This window comes from Heterodontus francisci, chromosome 9 (genome assembly GCF_036365525.1).
Source record: "Heterodontus francisci isolate sHetFra1 chromosome 9, sHetFra1.hap1, whole genome shotgun sequence".
Classification (NCBI taxonomy): domain Eukaryota; kingdom Metazoa; phylum Chordata; class Chondrichthyes; order Heterodontiformes; family Heterodontidae; genus Heterodontus; species Heterodontus francisci.
In genome coordinates, this window is record NC_090379.1 from 20,298,739 (window position 1) to 20,312,678 (window position 13,940).

The window sequence follows — 13,940 nt, forward strand, 5'->3', positions numbered from 1 at the left end:
CCCATCCTATTCATGTATTTGTCAAGATGCCTCATAAACATCGCTATCGTACCTGCTTCCACCACCTCCCCCAAAGAGAGATACAGCACTGAAACAGGCCCTTCAGCCCACTGAGTCTGTGCCGACCATCAACCATTTTATACTAATCCTACATTAATCCCCTGTCACATCCCCACCTTCCCTCAATTCTCCTACCACCTACCTACACGAAGGGCAATTTACAATGGCCAATTCGCCTATCAACCTGCAAGTCTTCGGCAGTGGGAGGAAACCGCAGCACCCAGAGGAAACCCACGCGGTCACAGGGAAAACTTGCAAACTCCGCAGAGGCAGTACCCAGAACCAAACCCGGGTCCCTGGAGCTGTGAGGCTGCGGTGCTAACCACTGGGCCACTGTGCCGCCCTGGTTGAGGGGGTCCATAATCAGGGACCATAAATTTAGGGTAAGAGGTGGAGGTTTAGAGAGGGGATTTGAGGGGAAGTGTTTTCACCCAAAGGGTGGTGAGGATCTGGAACTCACCACATGAAAGGTTGGGTAGAGGCAGAAACCCTCCTAAACATTTAAAAAGCACTTGGATATGCACTTGAAGTGCCGTGACCTACATGGTTATGGACCGAGAACCGGAAAGTGGGATGAGGCTGGATGGTTACCTGTCGGCCTGAGGACATGATGGGCCGAAAGGCCTCCTTCCATGCTCTAAATTTCTAAAGATGTTGCCTTGGTTGTGTGTTAGCTGTGGCTCAGTGGAAGCACTCTCAACTCTGAGGGTTGTGGGTTTGAGCTTCACTTCAGAGACTTAGTATTGTACTGAAGTGCTGCACTGTCAGAAATGTTGTCTTTTGGATTAGATATTAATCTGACGACATGTCTGCCCTCTCTGGTGGACGTAAATGATTTGGTGGCACTATTTGAAGAGCAGGGGAGTTCTCCTTGACACGTATTTTATCCTCCAACCAACACCTAATACAAAACAGATGATCTGGTTATTTATTTCATTGCTGGTTGTGGGAGCTTGCTGTGTGCAAAATGTCTGCTACCATACTTAAAAGTAATTCATTGGCTGCAAAGTGCTTTGAATATCCCAAAGTTGTTAAAGACATTATATAAACGCAAGTTACTTTTTATCCCCTTTCCATCAGTTTCCACATGTATGCTGACGACACCCAGCTCTACCTCACCATGACCTCTCTCGACTCCTCCACTGTTGCTAAATTATCAGACTGCTTATCCAGCATACAATATTGGATAAGCAGAAATTTCCTCCAATTAAATATTGGGAAGACTGAAGCCATTGTTTTCAGTCCCCGCACCAAACTCCATTCCCTAGCTACCGACTCCATCCCTCTCCCTTTCAGAGCTCTTCAATGGGCATTTTGTGATTTTGATGGGGGCGCATGGGCTGTCTGAGGTAGACCAGCTGAATGGAGGCAGACACAGAGTGGAGAGAGAGTCATGACTGCCCCAGGGAAGTATCTAGGCCCCCATGAAAGGGTGCACAGCGCAAAGGGGGACTCGGCCTTTGGGAAGCATGTGGGAAGCTGAGAGCTGGTGTTTGGGTGAGTGGGCAATGTAAGGGGTCGTCACGGTCCTGGCATTCTGGGGAGGATGGCGGGGGGGAAGCTGCCAAACACAATTGGGTGAACCACCCAAGCATGAGGAAGACAGCCAGGCCTCTGGCTCTCCTGAGACATACCAAATTCCTCACAAAATAATTTTTTCTAAGATGAAAATACAGCACTCAAAGGGCAGAATGAGGCCCGAACCTGAGACATCCCACCTCCACTCATGCCCCGTGGTCGCTAACTGACCGCCAAACTTATCTCCCTGATAAGGAAGAAGGCGCCCTGCGTGAAACTAGGGGCCAATTATTGTTTCCCCCTAGGATGGGTTTAGATCCTGGAAAAGGTCCCGACTTGCATTTCCCGTCCACGTAGTGAAAATTCTGCCCCTTTTCTTGGTTCGTGGTACATCATTGGTGACATTGACAACAGTGCCGCCTGTTGGCTTTGCTGGCATGGATCCATGTAATGCAGATCCGATTGGAATTTCGAGCCAAACTGTACGCATTTCTACAAACACACTTACACTTTAAAGTTTTCAGTCTGATGCTTATATATTATCTTCTAGAATAGGGTTGTTTTAAACCACTATTTCCTGAGGGCTCTCTCTCCAATGTTCCAGAGGAGAATCCATGAGAAATTTAAAAAAAAAATGGAAATGCTGGAGCATTCCATCACGCTTTGAAGAAAGGGCCAATACCCTTTGTGTGAGCTCAATCCTTTGGTCAAGGCCAGTTGGAAGGGAGGGGGCGGCTCAGACAGGGGCCTGCTGGCGGGGAAGGTGCAGAATTAAGAGGAAAGTCTGAGAAATTGTGTCTGAGGCGTCATCTTAAACAGAGAAATCTATGCTTGATAAAGCTGGAGATCAATTCATTACGTGAAGGGTAAATCCATACTATGCATGGGGATATTCCCTTGCAAAGGAAATCGTAAAGGTGACTCAGATGATTGATGTAACTTTAACTGCTTTATTATTTCATTTTTATTGATCAGACTCAGGAGCACTGAATGAAGTGGTACACCTGGAGAATATTAATCAGGATTAGCTCACTCAGGAGTCTAAGAGTCCTGAATATAATCAGTTGGCAAACTTTTACCATTTTGGACAAATTTACTCCCAGAATGGCGCATATTTTATGATAAAACTTGTTGATCTCCCATGGGTATTGCACACTGGCAACTGGAATTTCGAGGTGAATCAGGTTTAGAGGATGGGGAATAATTGGACGTGGGCAGACAAAGATAATTCAGTTCCAATTGTAAAGTCGTAGGTTGTGTCTATTTTTATTTATTACTTTAATTTGAATTTATTATAAAAATATAAACATTTAGGGGCAATTCAAGAAGCAGAAAAGTACAGCTGGTTGGGTCGTAGGAGGGGTTTCTCTGAAATTTGGGGGGAGATGTCAGAGGTAGGTTCTTTACACAGAGAGTGGTGGGTCCGTGGAATGCGCTGCCAGCGGTGGTAGTAGAAGCAGATACATTAGGGGCATTTAAGCGACTCTTGGATAGGTACATGGATGATAGTAGAATGAAGGGTAGGTAGTTAGTTTGATCTTAGAGTAGGTTAAAGGTTCGGCACAACATTGTGGGCCGAAGGGCCTGTACTGTGCTGTACTGTTCTATGTTCTAAAGACTCAAGCAGAGCACGACAAGATTAGATAGGCATTTTGTATTTTAAATCCAGAGTTTATGCACTTTCGATATCACATGCCACTTGCTATGAGGGCTGCTTGATTGGCACCCCATCCACCACCTTAAGCATTCATTCCCTCCACCAGTGGCACAATGTGGCTCCAGTGTGTACCATCTATAAACTGCAATGCAGCCACTCGCCAAGGCTCCTTAGACAGCATCTCCCAAACACATGACCTCTACTGCCTAGAAAGAAAAGGGCAGCAGACACATGGGAACCTCCAAGTTCCCCTCCAAGTAACACAGCATCCTAAAATATCACTGTTCCTTAATCATTATTGGGTCAGAAATTCTGGAACTCCCTTCTTAACAGCACCGTGGGGTATCTTCACCACCTTCTCGAGGGCAATTAGAGGTGGGCAATAAATGCTTGCCTTGCCAGCAACGCCCATATCCTGTGAATGAACCATGAAAAAAATGATTTAAAAAATTGCCTGGCATGGACCACCACTGAAGGGCCCATAAGCTCCCCTTCTAGAGGCCATTTTGCCTCACCTCATTGGTTCTATGTCCTCCCAAGATATGCTGGGTCCAGAGTGATCACATGCAGGGGTCCCTGGCTTCATCATCTTGCCTTAATTTTCCTCATAACAGATGGATGAGGTTCTGCTTCTTAAAAGGAAAACAAGAAACTCTCAGAAAGAGTGAACCAGGTGTCACCATTATTTAAGGAGTTGGGCCAATTCCTTGTTGAATTTCAAAACTATAATTTCTATAACATCATAATATATACAGGTTCTTCAACTCATTGTAATAGCAAGGAAGAAGAAAGACTGGCTTGCATTTATATAGCTCCTTTTATGACTACAGGACATCCCAAAGTGCTTTCGAGCCAATGTAGTGTTATAATGTAGAAAATTTGGGCACAGCAAGCTCTCACAAACAGCAATGTGATAATGAACAGATGTTGATTGAGGGATAAATATTGGCCAGGACACAGAGGAGAACTCTCTTCTTCAAAATATTGCCACGGGATCTTTTACATCCACCTGAGAGGGCAGATGGGTCCTTGGTTTAACGTCTCACCTGAAAGACAGCACCTCTGATACTGCAGCACTCCCACAGTACTGCACTGGAGTGTCAGCCTAGATTTTTGTGCTCAAGCCCTGGTGGGGGACCGGCACCTTCTATTCACCTTAGCACAATGTAAACAGGGCCTGCTGGTTCCTCTCTGGTAAATACTGGGTATCATTTCTATTCTGAATATAGAGTTAGGATCCCCATTCCGTTCACATTTATTCCACTCATTGAAACACCATTGTTTTTGCCATTATACTGCTGACTGGTGCAACAACAGCAGCAGGTGTAGATTGCTGAGTTTCAAAGAGCTTAATAGTCTTTTTATATTCCCAAGTGTTTGAGTGCACCTGCGAAACCATGAAAATGTCACCACTGCATTCATTTAGTTTTGTTTTCTTTGGAGGCTAATCTAGAAATAGTCAGGTACTGGTTTAAATTTGCAGTGCTCACTGTGCTGTGACTTCAGTTCCTGATACAGAGAAAGGATCTTTGGACATCAGAGTGTCTAATATTGTAATGTGTTTGATTGAACGGTACATGCCAGAGCTTAATGTCTTTCGTATCTCTGAATGGATCATGTCTGCCACTAATGGTGGGGGTGGGGGGTACTGGAGGACTGATGCACAGAAGGCAAGAGTCAGAGGACTGAAGTGTTTAAGAGGTGGCTGGTTGGGGGGCGGGGGGGGCGGGGGTGGGTTGCGGGGAGGGGGGAATATAGGGCTGGAGGAAATGTCTAAAAAAGTGAAAGCTAGGCTGTCATTTTGTGCTGGTCAGAAATTTGCTGGCAGCTTCTAATCTGTGAACTCTGCAACCTGGAAACGTAAGCTCAAGCTTAGAAGACAGAAGGCGTGTTGACCTTATTTAACTACTTCTGACAGATATTGTGCGTGATGGCAAACTGTGGCAAATTTAATGGGGAATTGGTTATTTATTTGAGGGAGTGACTGATGGAGGGGTATTAGTTTTTTGAACTGGTTGGATGGGCTGCAGATGTTATTTCACGTTGTGTTTACATATAACAATTAGGCTTCATGGCCTTAAAGGAATGCCACTTCAGCACGGATTCATCTTAGCAGAAGAATTGTCGAGGACAGAATCCATTTGATTAGAGTTGATAAGCAAAAAGCGTATGATCACGCTACTGGGGATATTCTGTAGGTGTCCAAATAATAAGAGAGAGATGGACGAACAAATCTGCAGGGAAAGTATAGAGATGTGCAAGAACTAGAGAGTAGTGATCTTGGGGAACTTTAATTACCCAAATGTCAATTAGGATAATGTTAGAGTAAATGGTAAGGAGGGGGAGGAATTTCAGAAATGTGTTCAGGAGAACTTCCTTGACCACTATGTTCTTGGTCCAACTAGGATCTGTTGCTGGGGAATGAGGTAGACCAAGTGTCTCTGGGAGAAAACTTGGGCAAGAGTGATCATCGTATCATAATGTTTAAATTGGTAATCGAGAAGAGCAAGGAACAATCGAAAGCAGAACTTCTAAATTGGAAGAGGCCTAACTTCAATGGGATCAGAAGGGGTCTAACCAGGGTTAAATGGAACTAAAGTTTGACTGGAAAACTGTAGCAGAACAATGGGTGATCTTTAAGGAAGTGATATTTCAGGTACAGGCTAGGTACGTTCCAACAAGAGGGAAAGGAAGAGGTACCAAACCTAGGGTTCCTTAGATGCTGAGGGTGATAGTGAATATATTGAAACAAAAAAAGAGGGTGGATGATGTCAGATGAATTCTTCAAGTAAGAGCCAGGCCAAATGCAATAAGTTGAGAGGGGAAGTGAAGCGGAAAATAAAATTGTCAATAGAATGGCAGTCAACATAAAAGGGAGCCCAAAAATCTTCTTCCGCCATGTAATTAGTAAGCTGGTAGTAAGAGGTGGAGTGAGGCCTATTAGGGACAAAGAGGGTAATACATGCTTAGAGGTGCAGGACAAGGTTAGAATACTTAATGAGTACTTTGGTGTTTACTAAGGAACAGGATGCTGAAAAATATCAGTGGCAGTGGAGATGGTAGAGGTAATGGATGGGGTGAAAATTGATATGCAGGATGTACTGGAAAGGCTGGCTATGCTTAGAGTGGATAAGTTACCTGGTCCGAATGGCTTGCATCCCAGGTTGCTAAAAGAAGTGGGGCAATAGTGGAAGGACTTGCCATAATATTCCACTCTTCCCTAGAAATGGGGGAGGTGCCAGAGGATTGGAGACTGGTAAATGTGGCACCCTTATTTAAGAAAGGGAATAGAGATATTCCTAGCAATTGCTGGCTGGTCAGTTTAACATCAGTGGTAGGTAAGGTGTTAAAAACAATAATCAAGGAAAAAACTAACAGACACTTGGCGAAGTTTGAGTTAATTAAGGATAGCCAGCATAGATTTGTAAAAAGCAGATGGTACTTGACTAATCTAAGAGAAGGCTGATGAAGGGGAAGCAATGGATGTTGCCTATATGGATTTTAAGAAAGCATTTGATAAAGTATCACATAAAAGGCGAGTTAACAAAATTGAGGCTCATGGAATAGGAGGGTCAATGTCCAATTGGATAAAAAATTGGCACAAAGACAGAAAAACAGCGAGTCGCGGTAAATGGTTGGTTTTCAGACTGGAGGATGGTAGACAGTGGTGTTCCCCAAGGTTCAGTGCTAGGACCACTTTTTTTTGGTATATATAAATGACTTGGATATTGGAATACAGGGTAGCATTCCAAAATTTGCCGATGATACCAAACTTGGAGGTGTTACAAACAGTGAGGATGGTACCAATCGAGTGCAGGACATAGCCCAGTAGAATTGGGAAACAAGTAGCAGATGGAATTTAGTACAGAGAAACATGAGGTGATGCGTTTTGGCAGAAGGGATAGGGTGAAACAATATATACTAAATGAGACAGTTCTAAAGAGTTTGCAAGGACAGAGGGGATTCATGCACATAGATCTTTGAAAGTGGCAAGACATATTGAAAGAGTAGTTAGCAAAGCACATGAGATCTTGGGCTTCATAAATAGAGGTATTGAGTACAAAAGCAAGGAAGTTATGCTGACCTTTATAAAGCTCTGGTTAGGCCACAACTAGAGTATTGCATCCAGTTCTGGTCATCACACTTTATGAAGATATGAGGGTCCTTGAGAGGGTGCAGAGGAGATTTTCCAGAATGGTTCCAGGGATGAGGGATTTTAGCTACAAGATTAGGTTGGTCTCCTTGGAGCAAAGGAGGTTGAGTAGAGATCTGATACAAGTGTAGAAGATTATGCAGGTTTAGATAAACAGACAAAGGAAAGCTGATGGTACAAGGTCGAGGGGACACAGATTAAAGGAAAGATTTTTTGTAAGAGTTACAGGGACGGGGTGAGGAAGAACTTTTTTACGTAGCGAGCAGTAATGACCTGGATCTTGCTGCCTACGAGGCTGGTCGAAGTGGAGATGATCAGTGATTTTAAAAGGAAATTGGAGAGGCCCGAGGGAAATAAACTTGCAGGGCTACGGGGATTGAGCAGGGGAATGCAACTGATTGGATTGCTCTACAGAGAGCTGGCATGGACATGATGGGCTGAATGGCCTCTTTCGGTGCCGTAAATGATTCTATGTGCAGGATTTTCCTTCTGGGGGTTGGAAATGGAAGTCGGGATCATTTCCAGCTCACGAACCTGCCCCGGGGGGAAATAGTCATTGACCCCAATTTTCACGGCTCCCTTAACTGGCATGGCAACAGATTTGAAGGCCAATTAGTGGCGACTGGGGTGGGAACAGAGACGGGACTGCTTATTATGGTCCCAATTTTAACAGACTATGGCAGCTATTACTGAGAAGAGGTTAATGATCTGATATGCTCTGGCAAGGTGAGTGCAACCCAAACCTCACCACAGGCCTCTGAATATTCACAATCCAGCAGATGCACCAGCTGAAGAGCCTCAGGGCGCACGCTGCTTCTGAACATGGGAGGAATGTGTGACCACGCACTTACTGACTCGTCACAATGGCTCAGAGTCATAGTGCTGCTGAGGATGTGACAACACTGACATATGCAGAATTGGAGCAGATGGCCTTATCGCTTTCTCTTTTGTGCTTGCAAGTGAAATGGGCTCAGTAGATGACCCAGATGGGAGGAGGGGTTTCCTACCTACATGTTATCACTCTCATGGAGGAGGGAGCCATGGACATCCCAGGGTTGCGGATGAAGAGCAAGTTGGGCAAAGTGAGATGGACATCTGTGGTGATGGTGATTAGAGAGTGAAATGCATTCAGTAAGGGGATACATTGCACTCCGCCCCATCCGACAGCACACCAAAGACAGAGTTGCATTGGGAAGCCTCAGCACTGCAGAGGCTTCTACTCTCTAAGCAGGGGTCAGCAATGTGTCCATAGCAAAACCTTTGAGGTCCATTGTAATTTTAAATGTCTTTCTCCAAGCCTTTAAACTTGTGTTTTAAAATAACCCAGGGACTGTTATTTGCATATCACCCATAATCCCATACTCATGCTCATGTAAAAGCAAATACAGTAGTTGGATATAATAAACTTCTTGTATGTGGAGCATAAACTTCCGTACAATATAAAACTTGCACACAGACTAAAACACAAGTATGGCTTCTAATTCCCAGTGTGCCTTATAGACTTAAACAGCACCCGTCAAAGTCTTTCTTTTCCTCTTAACTGTTCTACCAAGTAGGTATTTCATGTGATGTGATAGTTGGTTTGTTTATAAATTTTATTTATGTTTTTCTTCTAATGTTCATTCTCTGCACTTGCGGTTGCAGTTCCTCGGGCCTTTCTCACGGGTCACTGAGTATCCGTAGACTATTCCAAGTAGCCACAAACTGACTGGTCGCTGTCAATATGAGAGATTCAGAGAGGAGCATTTTCCAGGGGGAACGGGAGCCTGGGCTGATGAACACACTTATTCCCAGACCCAGAGAACAAATGCACCATCCATAATTTGGGTTCAGCTAACTGACAGGCTAAAGTTTTGGACCTTCCCATTCTATTTCACATTGGCAGTGCAGTTAATCACTGAAATAGAGTAGACTATGCGCGTATGATTGGATGTGTCCATGTGTGTTTGTATTCACAGAAAGTATGAAAACCCTTTATATCTAAATATTCTATCAGTAATCTCCTGCTACTTTGTTTATAGAACTCAGCCAGCAGAGTGAATTTTCACAAGTGGCTAACTAAGGAAGTTAAAAATAGTATCAAATTGAAAGAAAAAGTGTAGAATTCTGCAAAGGTTATTGGTAGATCATCAGAAGATTGGACAGATTTTAAAAGCCAGCCTGAGCAAAAAAAGGGGAGAAATTAGAGTATGAGAGAAAGCTAGCTAGAAATATAAAAATAGATACTAAGAGTTTCCACAAGTATTTAAAAAGCAAAACAGTAACTCAAGTGAGGATTGATCCTCGATAGAGTGAGTCTGGGGAATTAATACTGGGTAACAAGGAAATGGCAAAAGCGTTGAACAAGTATTTTGTATCAGTCTTCACTGTAGAAGACACAATAAGCATCCCAAAGATACTTGAAAAACAAGAGGTAGAAGGGAGGGAGGAACTTAAAACAATCACAATCACCAGGGAAAAGGTATTAGGCTAACTATTAGAGCTAAAGGCTGACAAGTCCCCAGGACCTGATGGCCTGCATCGTAGGGTCTTAAAGGAAGTGCTGCAAAGATAGTAGATTAATTAGTTGTGATCTTCCAAAATTCTAGTTCTGAAGAAGGGTCACAGACCTGAAACATTAACCCTGCTTCTCTCTCCACAGATGCTGCCAGACCTGCTGAGTATTTTTAGCATTTCTTGTTTTTATTTCAGATTTGCAGCATCTGCAGTATTTTGCTTTTATGTTATGATGACATTAGGTTGGCTATACACTTTTTTTTGATCTTTTATGGGATGTGGGCATCGCTGGCTAAGCCAGCATTTATTGCCCAATCTAATTGTCTTTGAGAAGGTGGTGGTGAGCCGCCTTCTTGAACTGCTACCGTGTAGTGTAGGTCCACCCACAGTGCTGTGAGGGAGGGAGTTCCAGGATTTTGACTCAGCGACAGTGAAGGAACGGCGATATTGTTCCAAGTCAGGATGGTGTGTGGCTTGGAAGGGCACTTGCAAGTAGTGTTGTTCTCATGCATCTGCTGCCCTTGTCCTTCTAGGTGGTAAAGGTCGTGGGTTTGGAAGCTGCTGTCGAATGAGCCTTGGTGAGTTGCTGCAGTGCATCTTATATATGGTACATGCTGCCACTGTGCATCGGAGGTGGAGGGAGTGAACGTTTAAGGTTGTGAATGGGGTGCTGATCAAGCGGGCTGCTTTGTCCTGGATGGTGTCAACCTTCTTGAGTGTTGTTGGAACTGCACTCATCCAGAGTATTCCATCACACTCCCGACTTGTGCCTTGTAGATGTGGACAGGCTTTGGGGAGTCAGAAGGTGAGTTACTCACCACAGAATCCCCAAGCCTCTGACCTGCTCTTGTAGCCGCAGTACCTATATAGCTGGTCAAGTTCAGTTTCTGGTCAGTGGTAACCCCCAGGATGTTGATAGGGGATTCAGCTATGGTAATGCCATTGAATGTCAAGGGGTGGTGGTTAGATTCTCTCTTGTTGGAGATGGTCATTGCCTGGCACTTGTGTGGTGTGAATGTGACTTGCCACTTATCAGCCCAAGCCTGGATATTGTCCAGGTCTTGCTGCATTTCTCAACGGACTGCTTCAGTATCTGAGGAGTCACGAGTGGTGCTAAACATTGTGAAATCATCAGCGAACATCCCTACTTCTGACCTTATGATTGAAGGAAGGTCATTGATGAAGCATTGGAGGCAGTACAGCGAAGGTTCACTAGATTAATCCCCAGGATGAGAGGGTTGTTCTATGATGAGAGGCTGAGTAAATTTGATCTATATTCTCTGGAGTTCAGAAGAATGAGAGTGATCGCATTGAAACATACAGGATTCTGAAGGGGCTGGACAAGGTAGACACTGAAAGGTTGTTTCTCATGGCTGGGGAATCTATAACATGGGGGCACAGTCTCAGGATAAGGGGTCGATCAGTTAGGACCAAGATGAGAAAAAATTACTTCACTGAAAGGGTTGTGAATCTTTGGAATTCTATACCCAGTGGGTTGTGGATGCTCCATCGTTGAACATATTTCAGGCTGGGATAGCCTGATTTTTGGTCTCTCAGGGAATCAAGGGATATGGAGAGCATGCAGGAAAGTACAGTTGAAGCCCAAGATCAGCCATAATCATATTGAATGGCGGAGCAGGCTCGATGTGCCATATGGTCTACTCCTGTCCTATTTCTTATATTCTTTGGATGATGCCCTGCACCTGGGGGAATCCAGAGAAGGAGGCAAGACCCACTGCCCTGTGTGCCTGCAAGGTCAGGTCTGTCTGCAATTGAATGCACCTGTGCACCCCCATCACAATCAGAGCATGCCCCTTAACAAGCTCTCAATCAGCTCTTTAACAAAGTTAATTGACCTTCTTAATGGATGGGGCAGGATTCAGGGATACCCTCAACCCACCCTGGAGAAACTCGCCGGTGCCGGGAATGGCTTCGGGAAACCAGCACACTGGCTGGCACCAGTATTCTTCTCTCCCACCCGCCTCCATTCCTGTCCCCAGCAAGACCTGAAAATTCAGCTCCATGACTCTGTGACATGGGGAGCAACATGCCTTCCATTATAAAACAACATGTCATGTGACTTACTGTAAGTACTGCTATGGAAGATACAAGAACCAGTAAGCAAAAATAGGCAAGAGCTGGGAACAGATTGTTCTGCCCTACAACATTGAAGTAATGTAAAAGAAAAGTCGAGTGGTAATAAAATCATGTAAAACAAGTAATATTTACGCCACACAAGTGCCAGGCAATGACCATCTCCAACAACAGATATTCTAACCATCTTCCCTTGATATTCAATGGCATTACCATCGTCAAATCCCCACAATCAACATCCTGTGGGTTACCACTGACTAATTTAATTGGACTAGCCACATAAATACTGTGACTACAAGAACAAGACAGAATCTGGGAATTCTGTGGTGTGTAACTCACCTGACTCCCCAAAGCCTGTCCACACCTATAAGGTACCTGTCAGGAGCAAGATGAAATACTCTCCACTTGTCTGGATGGATGCAGCTCCATTAATACTGAAAAAGCTCAAAAGCATCTAATACAAAGTAACTTGCTTAATTGGCACCCCATCCACTACCTTAAACAGTCACTCATTCCATCACTAGCACACAGTGGCAGCAGCATGTACCATCTACAAGATGCACTGCGGCAACTCACCCAGGCTTCTTCGACAGCACCTCCCAAACTCACTATGTTTACCATCCTGACTTAGACATATATCGTTGTTCCTTCATCGTTGCTGGGTCAAAATTTTGGAACTCTCGACCTAACAGCACTGTGGTGTACCTTCAGCACACGGATTACAGAGGTTTAAGAAGGCAGCTCACCACCACTTTCTCAAGGGCAACCAAGGATGGGCAATAAACGCTGGCCTTGCCAATGACGCCCACATCCCGTGATTGAATAAAAAAAGATTTGTCATCACTCATTTTGCGCCAATGCCTAGGACCAATTTTACCTTCAAGCTGGTAGACAGCATGCAGTGTCCCTTCACTTCTGATTCAGAAGATAAACATGCTCAAAAATTTAAAGCCAAGTTCCTGCCATCGTTTCACTGTTTTTCCTAGAGTTTACCTCTTCCTTATTTACATCTTTATCATAAAGTTGAACTTAAGACTTGTAATAATTCTATATAATGATTTGAATTTTAAAGGGTGATCGTATTTACTAAAACAAAAATGGCAGACCTATTTCATTTGTTTCCAAACACATGAGATGATGGTGCAAACTGTATTCTTCAACATTATTGTGATCTAGTGCTCAGATCTCATTGTGACAAACATAGTGCACGAATCTTCTGGCTTTACTCTCCCATTAGACTATGTGAGGGTTGTTACACATTTCTTCACAATGACAAGGCACATGGATGGCCAGACTCATCTTTTACATTTCAGATGCGTTAAGAAAAAACCTCAGAATATTATTGGAAACCAGGATAGACTAAGAGGGCATCAGGAAGAAAAAGGAAGAATTGTGGCCTTATTTTATGAGATGGTGGGAGAGACAGAGACACTGTGCTACAGGGCAAGGGCTGAAGCTCCAAAGTGTTCATTAATGAGCCAATTTTAGTGCTCAGCTTGTCTGCGTACATATGCAAATAGTTCCATTTTCTGCAAAGTGAAACGGTTGTCAATTAGATTCTGTTTGATTATATGCAGCCCGCCGAGAATGAAAAGCCTTTCAAATGTTCAAATAATTGAAAGTGGTGCAAGGGTTTTTATAGGCCTGCTGTTAATGTAAACATTTGAACATGGGGCATGTGACCAATACAGAATGTGCCAATATCTTTCTCATGTCAATATACTTTTACTGCAGTATAACACTGCGCATTGACTTACTTTCACTTTCACACCGATTAATGCCATGGAAAGAATAAAATAAGACTTGCGTGACATTTGGAAAGATGATGTTGTACATCAGAAGTATGCATAATGTTAATCAACTAAAGCCACTTCCCATTTATTTCCAGCTACCATCCCCAGGTAATTCACTAGCATTGTAAAAATTTCCAGCAGATCAAACCAATTCCATTCACTAACACGA